This window comes from Triturus cristatus, chromosome 1_2 (genome assembly GCF_964204655.1).
Source record: "Triturus cristatus chromosome 1_2, aTriCri1.1, whole genome shotgun sequence".
NCBI lineage: Eukaryota > Metazoa > Chordata > Amphibia > Caudata > Salamandridae > Triturus > Triturus cristatus.
Window position 1 is genome coordinate 331,141,761 of NC_140580.1, and position 13,786 is coordinate 331,155,546.

General features: G+C 41.9%; 1 protein-coding gene and 1 pseudogene across 1 annotated transcript in view; one reads left to right on the top strand and one right to left on the bottom strand.

Annotated features, from left to right (window-relative positions):
- The window catches only part of LOC146867262 (transmembrane protein 150A-like), a 640,885-nt gene that overhangs the window by 598,257 nt on the left and 28,842 nt on the right, over positions 1–13,786 (top strand). The window lies entirely within an intron of this gene.
- Positions 1,568–2,226, bottom strand: LOC146867264 (uncharacterized; annotated as a pseudogene).

The window sequence follows — 13,786 nt, forward strand, 5'->3', positions numbered from 1 at the left end:
CTTGAGTCTGCTTAGCTTGTTAAAATCTGCCTTCAAAGAGCACGTTATTACAGCTGGTCACTATCTGGGAGACCGATAAAATATATGGGATCCTGGCTTTCATTCCGCAACAGTCCTGGTCACTCGACATTAAATAGCTTCCACTTGAAAGGACTGTAATGAGGGGGAGAACTGTAGGGGCTGGTATTCCTTTTAGAAAGCAGGCTAAATTCGCTACAGATGCATTACATGTGCCATGAATGGTAACTTGTATACGAACAAGTGAATGTCCAAAAGAAGAGTCACATTCCTTTCTAGTGAGGAAGACTTCTTTGCTGGCTCATTCACAACAATAGGGAAATGGGAATGACCATAACTCATGAATGGAGCTGCCTCCTATGGGTTCATATCTACAGACAGGGAAATGTCTCATGCAAGCTATGAACTGAAATGATGAAATTGGCAAAGATATCATGCCATGTGTTAACCAGACAGCGGAGGGTATTTCAGCTCCCATTCACAATATTTCTGCTATTGTGTCTGGTAGCTGTTCTAACTTCTCCAAATGTAACATGTTTTATGTGGCATCTATTTTGGTCATGAATTATTGTTTATGTCAGCTTAAAAGGCAAGAATAGCTGAGTCGAACTAAGGTAACGCCATGGCATGTGTTCGTTCTTAAGGACTTGAAGTGTCCAGCTAAACTGCATGATAGATCTAAGCTGACTTTGCTCATGGTACAATGAGGACATGTCACTTTGAATGATATCAATAACAGATAACACAATGTTATTCAAACTATAAATGCAAGAATACAACATATTGATACTATTATCAACAACAGCAAGCACTTTATCCAAATTATCTTGATCAGTTTGTCGTAAACATGCAGCAGCTTCCATTTGTGATAATTTCATTATATGTGGCATTAATACATCTTTTAGAATGTGGAGACTTAGGACCCAACAGGAAATCATATAGGTCAATGTCTTCGGATAGTAGAGGAAAGATGTTTTACTGCAGACAGTGTGTTGACACAGTTTCCCTACCGAATAAGTAGTAAAAATACCTGAATTCTGAGAGTTGGAATAACTGGGTCAAGTCTGCTTGCCTTAAACCCCGTTGTGGAATTCAATAAACAATCATAACAACTATTTGTGTCCACTGGCCACAATAAACACCTGGGAGTACCTGAAAGTGTGGAGTTGAATGTACCATTCTGCAACATACTATCCAGTTGTTGCTTATTATAATTTGTCAAATGTTGCCAATTGTCAAATCAGGCAGTAGAGGGAGTGTTTGAAGCATTCATGTCTTTAATTTTTGCCAGTCCCAGACACTTAGTCTGCTGAATGATATAATTGAGAAAAATCATTTGTGTTGGGGTTAAGCAGGCTTGGAATAAGGTGTCTGTCTCCTGAAAATGCCAAGATTTGATACCCCAAATCAATTTTATGTCCGTGGTATCCCTCCAATTATAATAGCCGTTCATGGCTGATTGGGTAACAAAGGAGTCTGTATATATTAGCTTAGTTTGTGTATGCATATATTTCTTTGGTTCTGTAGGGACTAGTTTGAAATAATATAATTATGTGTCTGATGTATCATGTCCAGAAAAACTTGAATTTATCCCTATATGTTTTTGAGCTCCCTTATGGGGAGTGGGGCAATGTTCCCATTGTGTCTCATTAAAAAATGTGAGGTAAACACTAGCTGGATGTAAATAGTGATGTCCATAATGATAGTAACAGAACATTTCACCATAATTGGCAGAATCCAAGTACAGATTCTCTGATTCAAAAACAGTATAGTATTCCAGATCCAAAAGCATAAAGTTTACAGTTTCAACATCCCAATCATCACAATGTAACCCAGGTACAATTAAACCACCCACCGAAACCCTAAATACATAAGGAATCACTAGAATTTCTGTAGGACTGAATATATCATAAAGTACATTATCCCAAACAATTCCATCAGTTACTGAAATGGCTGAAATGTTCACAAGGGGCAAGTCTCTTTTTAGTTTATGTGAAGATGAGTTAGGCGTCAACACCTCATCAACAAGTTCTGTGGGAGAGCGTTCTGGAAGGCAATGGCCATTTATCAGCAACAAGTAAACCGTCACAAATCCAATCCATAGAAATGAAAAAAACAAGGAAAGTGTTAACCAAAATAATATATCCAAGGAGGGACTAGATAAGTGTGTTTCAGCCATGAAAAGTCCTTTATAGGCAGAGTGTCCATAACGGAGGAATTGTCTGAAGAAAAAACATCTGAACCCACATAATAACCATAAGCAGTTCATTGAAAAACCGGTGCCACAGGTACTGTAAGGGGACCAGAAAAATCCAAAAGAGGTAGATCGACAAACAACATCAGCTGCAGTAGACGCAGTAGCAAGTACAGTTCTAACTTCAGTTGTGTGGCTGGAAGTTATAGCTGTATCAGAAAGAAACTGAAGTTAATTCTCCACCCCCTCCCCAGCTAGGGAGAAACAGCTTCGGTGGTGCTCACAAGCTGCAGATGAATTTCCTGTGTGGTAGCGAAAGGAATAAGGGAACTACCAAGGACTCCTTCAGGCCTATTGTTTAGAATCGGCCACATGTTGTAACTTGAAGTGATCAATGGAGACAAAAATATTGTCTTCAGAACCAGCAAGTGGTGGCAAGATTACAATTCTGGTACCTTGAATGCTAAGGACTGGCACCAGTCCTCGGTATAATGGGCCAAACTCCTTTTCAACGCATCCTTTTCACGAACAAGATCTTCAAGCTTTGAAATCCAACCGGAAGGTTCTGGTTTCTCCTTATTGCCTTCAGAGGCAGATGTCTTCAACTGTTTGTTGGATTGGTTGTCACAGAAGTTTTGTAGATCCTGTAAAATAGCACAACAATCGTTTACCCCAAAGGGCGTGGCTGCCACCACAATGTCTGGACCGCCACAGTCTGGAAAGCTCATTTTTATGCCAAAAAGAACTTTGTATTGGGTCCGGCCACCCAGAGATCGTTTAGGGAGAATTAGTGCTAGTTGTACCCCATAGAGGTGGTGGATCCAACTACGTCCTGTCCCTAATACTCTGTTAAGGACTGCTTTAAGTCACAGTTTGTCCTCTCCACAACAGAATTGCCCTCGGGCCGATATGTAGAGGAATAATGCTCCTCTCCACCCAGGGAAGTCGTAGTATCTCTATACCCTTTTGAGGCGAAAGCAGGGCCCTGGTCCGAGTGGAATGTAGTGCATGCATATGTTCTGATGAAGACTTGCAAATCTTTAATAACATTGCGAGCATCAGCTGAATGCTTTGGCCAAACCCAGAGGAACCTGGAGCAAAGGATAAATTTAAACATAGTATCCCAAATAAGTGGACCAAACAGGTACAAATAAATGCAGCCAAAAGGCTTGTTGGGAATCAACAAGTGTCTCTGCAACAGACGTGCCATAGTGGAAGCTTTATTTTGTTGACAAATGTCACAACAAAGAACATATTTTTGGGCCTGTTGATGTAAGCCATGCTTCCAGTAACACTGCTGTAGCAATTAAAGTGTGGCTGCCACACCTGCATCTGCATTAGCAACACCTTCATGGGCAGCTATCACTAAAGCTAGTCTGCCGTTTAAGAATCAAACAATCACCAAACCCTGGAATTGTTACAAAGGGAACGTTTTGTTCACTTCAATGATATGTGTATTTAGCTGGAAAGCTTTTTGGGAAAGGGGTGCTGTCTCTGTTAGCATAACGAAATCTAGTATAAATAGTTACTTATTCTCATGTTAGAGCGAGTAATTGCAAAAACCCTAGTACAGAGATCTGGGCCTAAATCCATAATTTTTTTGCTCACCATGCTATTCCAGTTTGGACCTAGCCATATGCAAATCAGTCTTGACCCTGCGCCCAATGGGAACAGTACAGACCGAACTACCAGGCCAGGTCCTCCCTGGACTGGAAACAAGCATCCTAGGACCGGTTTCGGGCTTTCAGCCCTCATCAGCCAGGATAGATTGACTCCAGTGGCATGGAGAGCACGGGACCCACAACTGGTCATACCCGTCCCACTCGGGGTGACAAATGCAAAAAGAACAATTGTTGGACAGAATGCAGAACAATGTCACACATTCAGTCTAAAATTGAAAAAGAAAAACAGGGAAGGAGCACACTGCCTTGACCACCCACCACCCAGTTAATTCAGATGCATTTTGGTAAATACAGTGCTTGTTAACAGTGCTTCCATTAAACAATAGTTTGTTTTCACCATGGTTGGTGCAGCCAGTTTGGATTTGTCTCTTTTTTTTTTTTAACCAATTCTGGGTTCTGCATGGCTTCCTTGTCAGAACCAGGCTTACCAAATGGTGGTTTAGAAGGTCTGGTTCCCAAATAATTGTCCTAACGAATTATAGACATCTGCAATAATTATAGGTAGCTCACGTTCCCGGTCGGTTTGGCGTTTAGCCAGCGAAGATCTTCACCTTTAATGTTAGACAGAATCATTGTGGAGAATACGTGAAAATTTACCATTAGTTTCATCCCTGAATCCAGGGCATGCTGTCACTCTACACCACTACACTCTATTCTGCACCACTGTACTGTACATCACCACTCTATTCTGCACCACTGTATGACCCTACACTCTACGATCCTGCACTCTGAGATGCTACTCTGCATAACTACATTCTATGCCACTGCACTTTATGCCACTTTACTCTACTCTGCACCACTCAACTCTACACCACTCTACTGCACTTAACACCACTGCACACTATGCCACTGCACTCTATCCACTCTACTCCACACCTCTGCGCTCTACCTTACACCACTCCACTCTATACTACTCTACCCTGCACCACTCTACTCCACCCTGCATCACTCCACTCCCCCTGCGCCACTCTACTCCAACCTGGGCCACTCTACTCTATGCCATTGGACTCTATGCCATTGGACTCTATGCCATTGGACTCTATGCCATTGCACTCTATGCCATTGTCATTGCACTCTACGCCACTGCAGTCTACTCTTCACTGCTGTCTACTCTACTCTATGCCACTGCACTCTACATTACTCTACCTCACTGCACTCTGTCAATTTACTCTGCACCACTGTACTTTACGTCACTTCACACTAGGCCTCTCTACTCAGCCCTACTACACTCCACTCCACAATACTCTGCGATGCTCTACTCCTATAAAGTATGCTTCACTGACACTCTACTCCACTCTATGCCACTCCACAGCATTCTACTCCACTCTATGCCTTTCTACGACATTTCTCTACTCTACTCAACTCCCTCTATGCCTCTTTATTCCACCCTACTTTGACACACTACTCCACTCCACTCTGATAATCTACTCTGCTGTATGCCACTATACTTTACAACACTCTACGCCACTCTATGCAACACCCACTACTGCTCTACACTGCTCCACATCACACCATGCCACCCCACTCTACGACACTGTACTCAGCTCTGACACTGTGCTCCATTCTGTGCTACTCAACTCTACACCCTTCCACTCTACATCACTCTACTTCCTCCACAACATTCTACACGACTCCATGACACTGCACGCCACTCAACTCTACTGTACGCCACAACACTCCACTCTACTCCACTTTATGACACACCACTCCAAGCCACTCTCCTTTACCTTACTAACTTTAAGCCATGCTGAACAGCAGCCAATGCTTGTTTCATAAGTGCCTTTCAAAGAGTGCTTACTGGTCCTCTGTCTCGGTAGCTGGTCTTCAGTGTCTTAACCTCTGTCTCTCGAATCTGACGTTTTATGTAGTGAATGTGCCGCTTGTTCTTTAAGCTCTGAGCTCTGGCACACAAACATTTGATCTGTTTGACTTAGAGATACCATGTGATTAGAGCTGTGCTTTTACTTTTATATATTGCTTTGATTCAGAGCTTTAGAATCCCTGGTCGTCATGGAAGCACGAGCCCGGCAATAAAGTATTTTTGTTATTAAATAAATGCCATGCGTTCGAGAATATTGCTTCTCCTTAATTTGCCCTAACCCTGTTATCTTCAAAGGACAACAGACCACAGCCTCCTAAAATGAATGGTAAATGGGCTCCTCAAGCCAACAGGACAGGTCTTTGTAAACCCGCCCTTATTTCCTCTTGATCAGATGAACTGCGTAAAACCATCTCGCTCCAACCTGCATCAACAACTCAAGTTCACCCACCCTCAAGATTTGAGGGGGATTAAAGAGACAAGGCATATGAGGATAATATTGGTAGACGTTCACTTGCACTGCAGTTACAGATTTCTTTTACAATAGGAATAGATTTAATAATATGCCAATTTCTAGACTTCAAAAGGATTTTTTGTAAATTAGTCGCATCCACTGCTACCCTGCCATGTGGAGGGCCTCAGTGAGTTCCCTCGTTGCTCCGACTGAAACCTTGGGCAACACTCTGCAAGAGGATCAGAACCAGAAGCTCCCCTATTACCTTCCACTCATGAGGGGCGCAAGTGATAGGGTAAGAAAACAATTGGTGACTGCTGCATGTGCATCACTAAGGGGTGGAGCCAGATTGCTCTAGAAAACTTAAATGGGGCCTTGGTGTCAAGGGAACTGTGAGTAAAATTTTACTTTGATCTAGGGTGTAAAAATTCATTGCTGTGTGTAGGGCAGGTCAAATTTTTCAAGTGCCTCTACTGATTAGGGATCAGTCAAATAAAAGGTGATGGGAGGCTGCTTGCAAAAAGTTTAACCACAAGCAATTGCTCGGGGTAGCATTCAAACTCATCATTTTTTGCCAGCTGTGCCACTCCAGACAAAGGCTCACTTTATGCAAGTCAGTACTGACCCTGCTTGTCATGGGAAAAGCCCATCTCAAACTGCCGGACAAGACCCCTCTAGGAGGGAATACAAGCAGCTCCAGTATGGTTTTGGCTTTGTTAGACCTTGTCAATGAGGAATCGCTTGCATCCTATGGCACAGTGAGCAATGGACCCACGTCTGGGCATACTCTTGGCTGCTTAGGGCGTACCCTCTCACTCAAAGGTGACGGGCGGAATGCTGCAACGAATTCAACCATTGTCATTTGCTTCCAACCCATCATTTTGTGCCCACAGTGCAACTCTAGACAAAGGCCCACCTTATGCAAATCAGTAGTGACCCTACACCTCATGAGAACAATCCATCCCGAACTGCCATACGATTCACTGATCAGTTGAGCAAGGACAGAAGTAATAATTAGATTGCTGAGTAAGAATCTTTTGTAAAACTAATTGGTTGACTATTTTGCTACTTGGAGGCACTTTTATTATAGTGCCCGGGCTAATTTGTTTGCCCCAGTCCGACCCTGCTGATGTCTGGGACCTGAAGAATCCCGTGAGCAGCTGGGCATATCTGAGGAGGGTGGTCTTGGAGTATGGCCCGGTCTGCAGTAGAGCGAAGTACTGAGACCTTCGCCCCCCTCCCCCCCCCCCCCCCCACAACGTGCTCAGTCGTTATCACTTACGTTTTTCGAGATTATGGATAAATTGGGACTCCCGGCCCATTCTACTTACCTACTTCCTGCTGGTGCTTTGCCTTTTTAGACACTCGTCCTTGACTCTGGGGCCTGGATGGTGTTCCTCTATTCTCAGTTTTGATTCTGTTCACTTGGGCTGCTTGTCTGCCTGAGAAGATGGCCTTGTGTGTCACACTAGAACTGCTCAGAACGATCTTGGGGTGAATGTGCCTGTGCATTGGATCTCTGTCTTTGGGACATTGATGTGATCTTGTAATCTGAGGCACCGAGGGCCTCTGATCACCTGCTTGATTGGCTCCTCAATTGTTCGTTGATATTAAATGGTCTCCTGGTGCCATATTAGTGGGCCTCCTGGTGCTGCCTTAATAGGGTTTTCCCCTGGTGCCCAGATCATCACATGTAAACCTATACATGTCTATTGGAGTGGACTCTGGGTTTGTTGCTGCCGGACACCATATGGTAATATAATTTGGATCTCTACGGGGCTGGAATGGAGCCATGTTTGAAAGACCTGCTTAGATAGGTGGTGTGGTGATGGACATTAAATCTGGGATCATGCTTTTAGCTCAAATGTACTGCTTTGCCCTAGGGTGAACTGGAGCAGTGACAAACTGCAGCCCAAGCCCACCTTTGACCCTAAGAAGTCCAATAGGGGCTATGATGGAGATGCCTCTGCCAGCCAATCATGTGGTTGACCCATTGGGGCCTGACACTGCCGCAGAGGACATCCGTTCTATCCTGCAAGACATGAGGTGCAGCCTCCAGACCACTTAGGGTAAGGTCAGCCTCAGATAAATTATGCGGACCATATGACCGAGCGGTTAGATAAACATGCATCAGGACTGTATATGGTTGGAGCAACGGGTCTTGGAAGTCAGGGGTGATGATGTGGTAAGCAAGACATTCAGTCTAAAATTGAAAAAGAAAAACAGGGAAGGAGCACACTGCCTTGACCACCCACCACCCAGTTAATTCAGATGCATTTTGGTAAATACAGTGCTTGTTAGAAGTGCTTCCATTAAACAATAGTTTGTTTTCACCATGGTTGGTGCAGCCAGTGCGGAGTATCTCAAGACATAAGCTCATATTTCAGGATAGTTATCCTTCATTACTAGAGATTAACACATACAATTATAGGTGCTGGAAATGCTGCTTAGTAGTCTTTTCAGGTCACTGTGCCACTTGGCAAGTGCATCACACAGTGCTAATCGGCTCAATGGAGCCTGTGAAACAAAAACGGGGTGGAAGCACACTGCTTTGACATCCCAGTTCACTTAGATGCATTCTGGTAGATACAATCCATGGTAACATGGAAGTAGGTGGACTGCTGTATACTTCAGGGATGCAGATGAAGATGAGATAGAGGGCTTCGCTTTGAGTACATTTGGAGAACGGGATGAGTGAACAGCTGAACAAACATCAAATTGCAACTATGGAGGCCTGTTTCACAACCAGATCCCTAGCAAATATCCGGTCCTTACAGCACTTGACATTTTTCTTTTCTATAGAATATGTATTGCATTTCGAGGTGTTGCTCTTAGTTTTCCCGCTGAGCTGGATTCCTTTTCACTGTTAACATATCTGATACAAAATGTTATTTTAAACATATTACTTTGCGACTGCACACTCTGGGTTAGTGCAATGTACTCCTGTCTACGACTGGTGCTCACCAGAGTTAAGATTATACTCACTGCCACATCACTGATGAGCAGTGGCGGTTTTGCTGCTTGGCTGGCAAAAATATATCTCTCAATAGCAGACATAGACTTCTACAGTTTGAGTACATTCAAAGATTCAATCTCCAACCATATTGTCTTTGTGAAGAGGCTATATGCCGTAGGTATCCGGTAAGGGTGGCTGATTTTTTGCATTTATCTTGAGACTGCCACAGCATACAAGCACATTGATGTGCCGTGTTCATTGATTTAACCCCTTCAGTGCCCATGACGAGATGGTCTCGTCATGGAGCGCGATTGCGCTGTGCCCATGACGAGACTATCTCGTCATGAACCCCGCCCGCTAATGCAACGCCCGGCACAGGGCAGGGAAAGGGCGGGGCACTGAAGAGGTTAAGTAAAATGATAGACCTTAGAACTGGACTGGACCCTAATGATGCAAGACTTTAGAATTAATAAGACACTACACACTTACTGATTAAAGACACAAAAAGGTGAAAGTGCACTTTGCACACGTTAGAAACTGTGACACATGAAACTAAGACAAGTGTAGTAGAAGCACCGTAAAAGTGTGCTTAAATGCAAGATGAAGAAAATATACATGCAAAGTAATACTAATGCATATAAACGATTTGCACATTTGAGAATTTCTTATGAACATGTTGTTAATTAGCATTTATTGATGGAAAATTTATCAATAATAAAGTGGTCTAGTGTTTTTTTTCTTTTTTGTTCAAAGAAATTGTATTGATTTTCTTTACAACACAAAATACATAAACGACAGGGCAAAGTATTGTAGATACATCAAGTCAAACATGTCGCCATTACTAGAAGCTTACAAGAGGTGGATCAGGCGGTACATTACAATCTCATTGTTTCTCTCTTTCCTGTTTCATTACCTTTCTGTTTCTCTTTCTCTCTCTCTCTCTCTCTCTCTCTTTCCCTTCTTTCTTCCTCCGCTCGGTGGTCAAAGGGCTATTAGGTTGCGCTGTCTTAAAAGGGATCACATGCAGGACACACTGCTCCCTGCGATAGTCTTCCACGAACCTCACTACAAGCACAACAGACACAAAAAAGAACACTCCACTCAAGCAGATTAAAATTGTCTCTCTAAATGTTAAGTGGTCTAGTGTTTCTAATGCCTGCTGTTAGAATTAATCCTTTTGAAAAGTCGGTGCAAAAATGTGTAGAAACTAGGGACGATCTTGAAATTTTGTATAACAATACTAGAGATTTTATAGTTTATGAAAAGTGAATTTTGTAGTGTGAATTTAGAAAATTACATACTTAAATGGATATTGAGAAAAATTTGGGGTAGTAGGGTATTTCTAACGTCGGCCATTTCCATGTAATAATGTCTGGTGAAAGTTCTGAATATTCCCTATTTGAATTATTTTACGGTAGTTGATATTGATTTAGAGTTTATTTCATTTAAAATGTGTAATGCCAATTAGACTGATTTTTCAAAATTGCTTTTTCTCTAATCCTGACCTTTCCCCTGACCTAATACAATGGTCCTTTTACAACTAGTGAAATGTTGCTTCATTTATTCAGTACATGTGTAACTTTTGACATTCCTAAATATTTCTTAAACTTTCACAGCGAATTATTCCTGTGGGAACAGGATTTTAGCTGTCATTATAAACTGATATTGTCTATTTCTTTTTCGCCAATGTTAGGCCTTTGCGGACTTTCAAATATTTTCTTTTTCATGACTAGCATGGGAAAGCCTCTTATTGTTGAGAGCGCCCCAGGTTACATTATGTGAATCTGAGCATGTGACAGTCTTTCGTTGGTGGTGTGATCCTATATGTCGGGGACCTTGTTAGAGACTTTATAAAAGAAGAAACATCAAAGGAGGGGCTATGCCATTGATTTTTGTTTCTTGACAAACTCCATTCTGATTTTTCCTACTTTGAGGCAACGCCATATTTCTTTCTTTTCCCCTAGCTAGAGGACGCTATGCTGATTGATTTTTTACCATTACTAGGGATTATCCTTTCACTTTTCGATTGCTTTGCTAATGCTACAGTCGGTAGCTGATTAACTGAAACCTTCTTTGCCAAACCATTTTAATTTAATTTTATTTATTTCTTTGTTCTGTGCTAATGGAATCGCCCTTACAGGGCTTTAAATCATAACCCTTTATCTTCTTTGTAGGATTTGAGCTGTTAGACAAACAAGCTATCCTTATGCATTTCATGGTAGTGAAACTCTGTTAACTGATTTTTATAATAACCATCCAATAAAGCCTTGTCTAAATGTTTGGCGCTTTAATGCGAGCTGTGATATTCTTAACTGAAATTCTCAAAAGATTGCTTATTGTTATGCATTGTGAATTTAATACAAAAACCAAATTAATATAATACTTGCCTGAGTCTATTATTGAGTCTTGTTGGTTCTTTCATTTAAACTGTGCTATTTTACTTATGTCTTAAACGCATTGTAGAGAGAATCAGAATACTCTGCCAGAACATGAGGCATTCTTTTATTCTGTGTTGTTGTTGCAGAGCTTTTGGTCTGGATAATTCTAGTCTGACTTAACTTCTTCAGGAGGTTGGGTCTTCCTGGTGCTATTCTTTATTTCTACATCATGGTCTTGAGAGTGGTGCACCTAATCCAAGCTCAAATTTGTTAGATGTCAATTAATGGTCCTCACTGGACAGCTAACGTGGTGATTTGGACACCCTAATTTCCACCCCTCCTAACGGCGGAGAAAGATTCATCAGAGGATCATTGCCTCCGTGGTAAATGGAAATGCTGCAGATTGTCGAATCGTAAAGGGCCGGGTACAGTTAGGGTAGTAAGGAGAGTACGTGTATAATAAAAGTTTACCCGCTTGCGGTGAAAGAACTCTTTAACTTTACTTAGGATGTGAAAGAGGTAAGTGCACCTATCAGTAAAAATATTGTATTAGCACTTTTACTAGGTAAATGTCATATTGCAATGAGATGGGGCAGGGGTCCTCTTGCCATGATTAATGATCTAATTTTGAATTGTGAAGACCAGACTAGAGCTTGGGCCAACTGCGCTTTCAGGAAGAAACTATTGATAATAGGAGCTCCAACTCCATCCTTGTACTGGGACCTGAACGACATAGCTTTTGCCACTAAGAGGGTTCTATCATTCGAGATGAAATTCCATACTTTTTTTTCTGTACGGACGTAAGCAAGTCCAATGGAAAAGTCTAAGACAGTTTTCGTACTGCATATAAGAGATTAGGCAGAAAGGTAATTTTTACACTGTTAATCAGGCCCATCCATGAAATTTCGAGCATCCCCCATCTGTATAGGTCTTTGAAAAGAGTGTCTTTGATATTAGCCAAATGTGTCTGGTCTAGGAATTCCATTCCTGTTGAGGACCATCTAAAACCCCATCTTTCAATTATCTATTCTTCTCACCCCCATTGCCACAGATGTGCTTTGATTGTCCTTAAATCATGATATAATTTGGAATTTCGCCAATTCCAGGAATTTAGGGACAGAAATCTAGGGGTTAGGAAACAAGGGAAGTCGTCTGCAAAAACAGCAACTTGAATCTGCTTCCCAGCAACAAGCATGCCTATAATGTTGGGGTTAGCGTGACCTTTTGGTTAATGAGTTGCACTAATAGTGCAAAAATAGATGGTGATAACGGACACCCGTTCTCATTCTACTTAGTACGTTTATGGGATCTGAAGTTCAAAATCTTACTTATAAAGTAAAGGGCTTTTGGAGAAATTCTAAGACAAGGGTTAGAAATGTGGGCCCTTAACTAGCCCTAGACAGTGTCTTCCAGACAACTGCTCTGTTAACCCGTACAAAAGCCCTTCCTGCTTTAAGCGAGAGAAGCACTAGTTGCTAGGTGCTTTACCAAACAGATTCAGGGTGAGGCGTTTATTGTCTTCTGTCTGCCTTTCCCTTATAAAACTTGCTTGATAGGGTGGAATTAGCTATGCCCAAATATTTTGTATACCTTGTGGTGAGGACCCTAGTAAAAAAAATGTAAATCACTATTTAGGAAGGTAACAGGCTTGTAGAAATTATGGAAAGTTGGATCTTTATTAGGTTGTAAAATCAGAGTGAAAATTGATTCAATCAAATCCAGGAATTCCCTATGTGTATCCAGAAAATTTGTGAACAGTTTGGCTAAAGGGGTAACCAACAATTAAACAAATGTCTTGTTAAGAGTTTGATAAACCATTGGGCACAGGGACCTGGTTATTTGGAAGAGATTTAACAGTGCATCATATCTCTCTTTCTGCACTGAGTTCTTCTAAGCACTCTAATAAATCTTGGGGAACCTCAGGGAAATTTAAGTCCATAAGATACTGTTCTTGTAGTATAGGATCACAGGGTTCCTACTTATACAACTCTGTGAAGAAAGTTATGAAAACATCAAGTTTATCACTGACCTTGACATGTCTTTTTTCTCATTCACACAAATAATTCTCCAGTGCTTCTACGATATTCAATCTGAGCACTGGGTCTTTTAGAGCTATTTTTGTCAAGTCTCCAAGTTTGTCAGGAAACTGGGAACTGAGGGACAACGCATGCGCTGGTCTGGCGAGACTTTTTGAGAGGGCTCCAGAAAGTGCTACCAGGCCAGCCTAGAACTACAGTGCATGTCGGCGCGCCGCGCTTCACAGCGATTACTTTCACTTTCGCGGC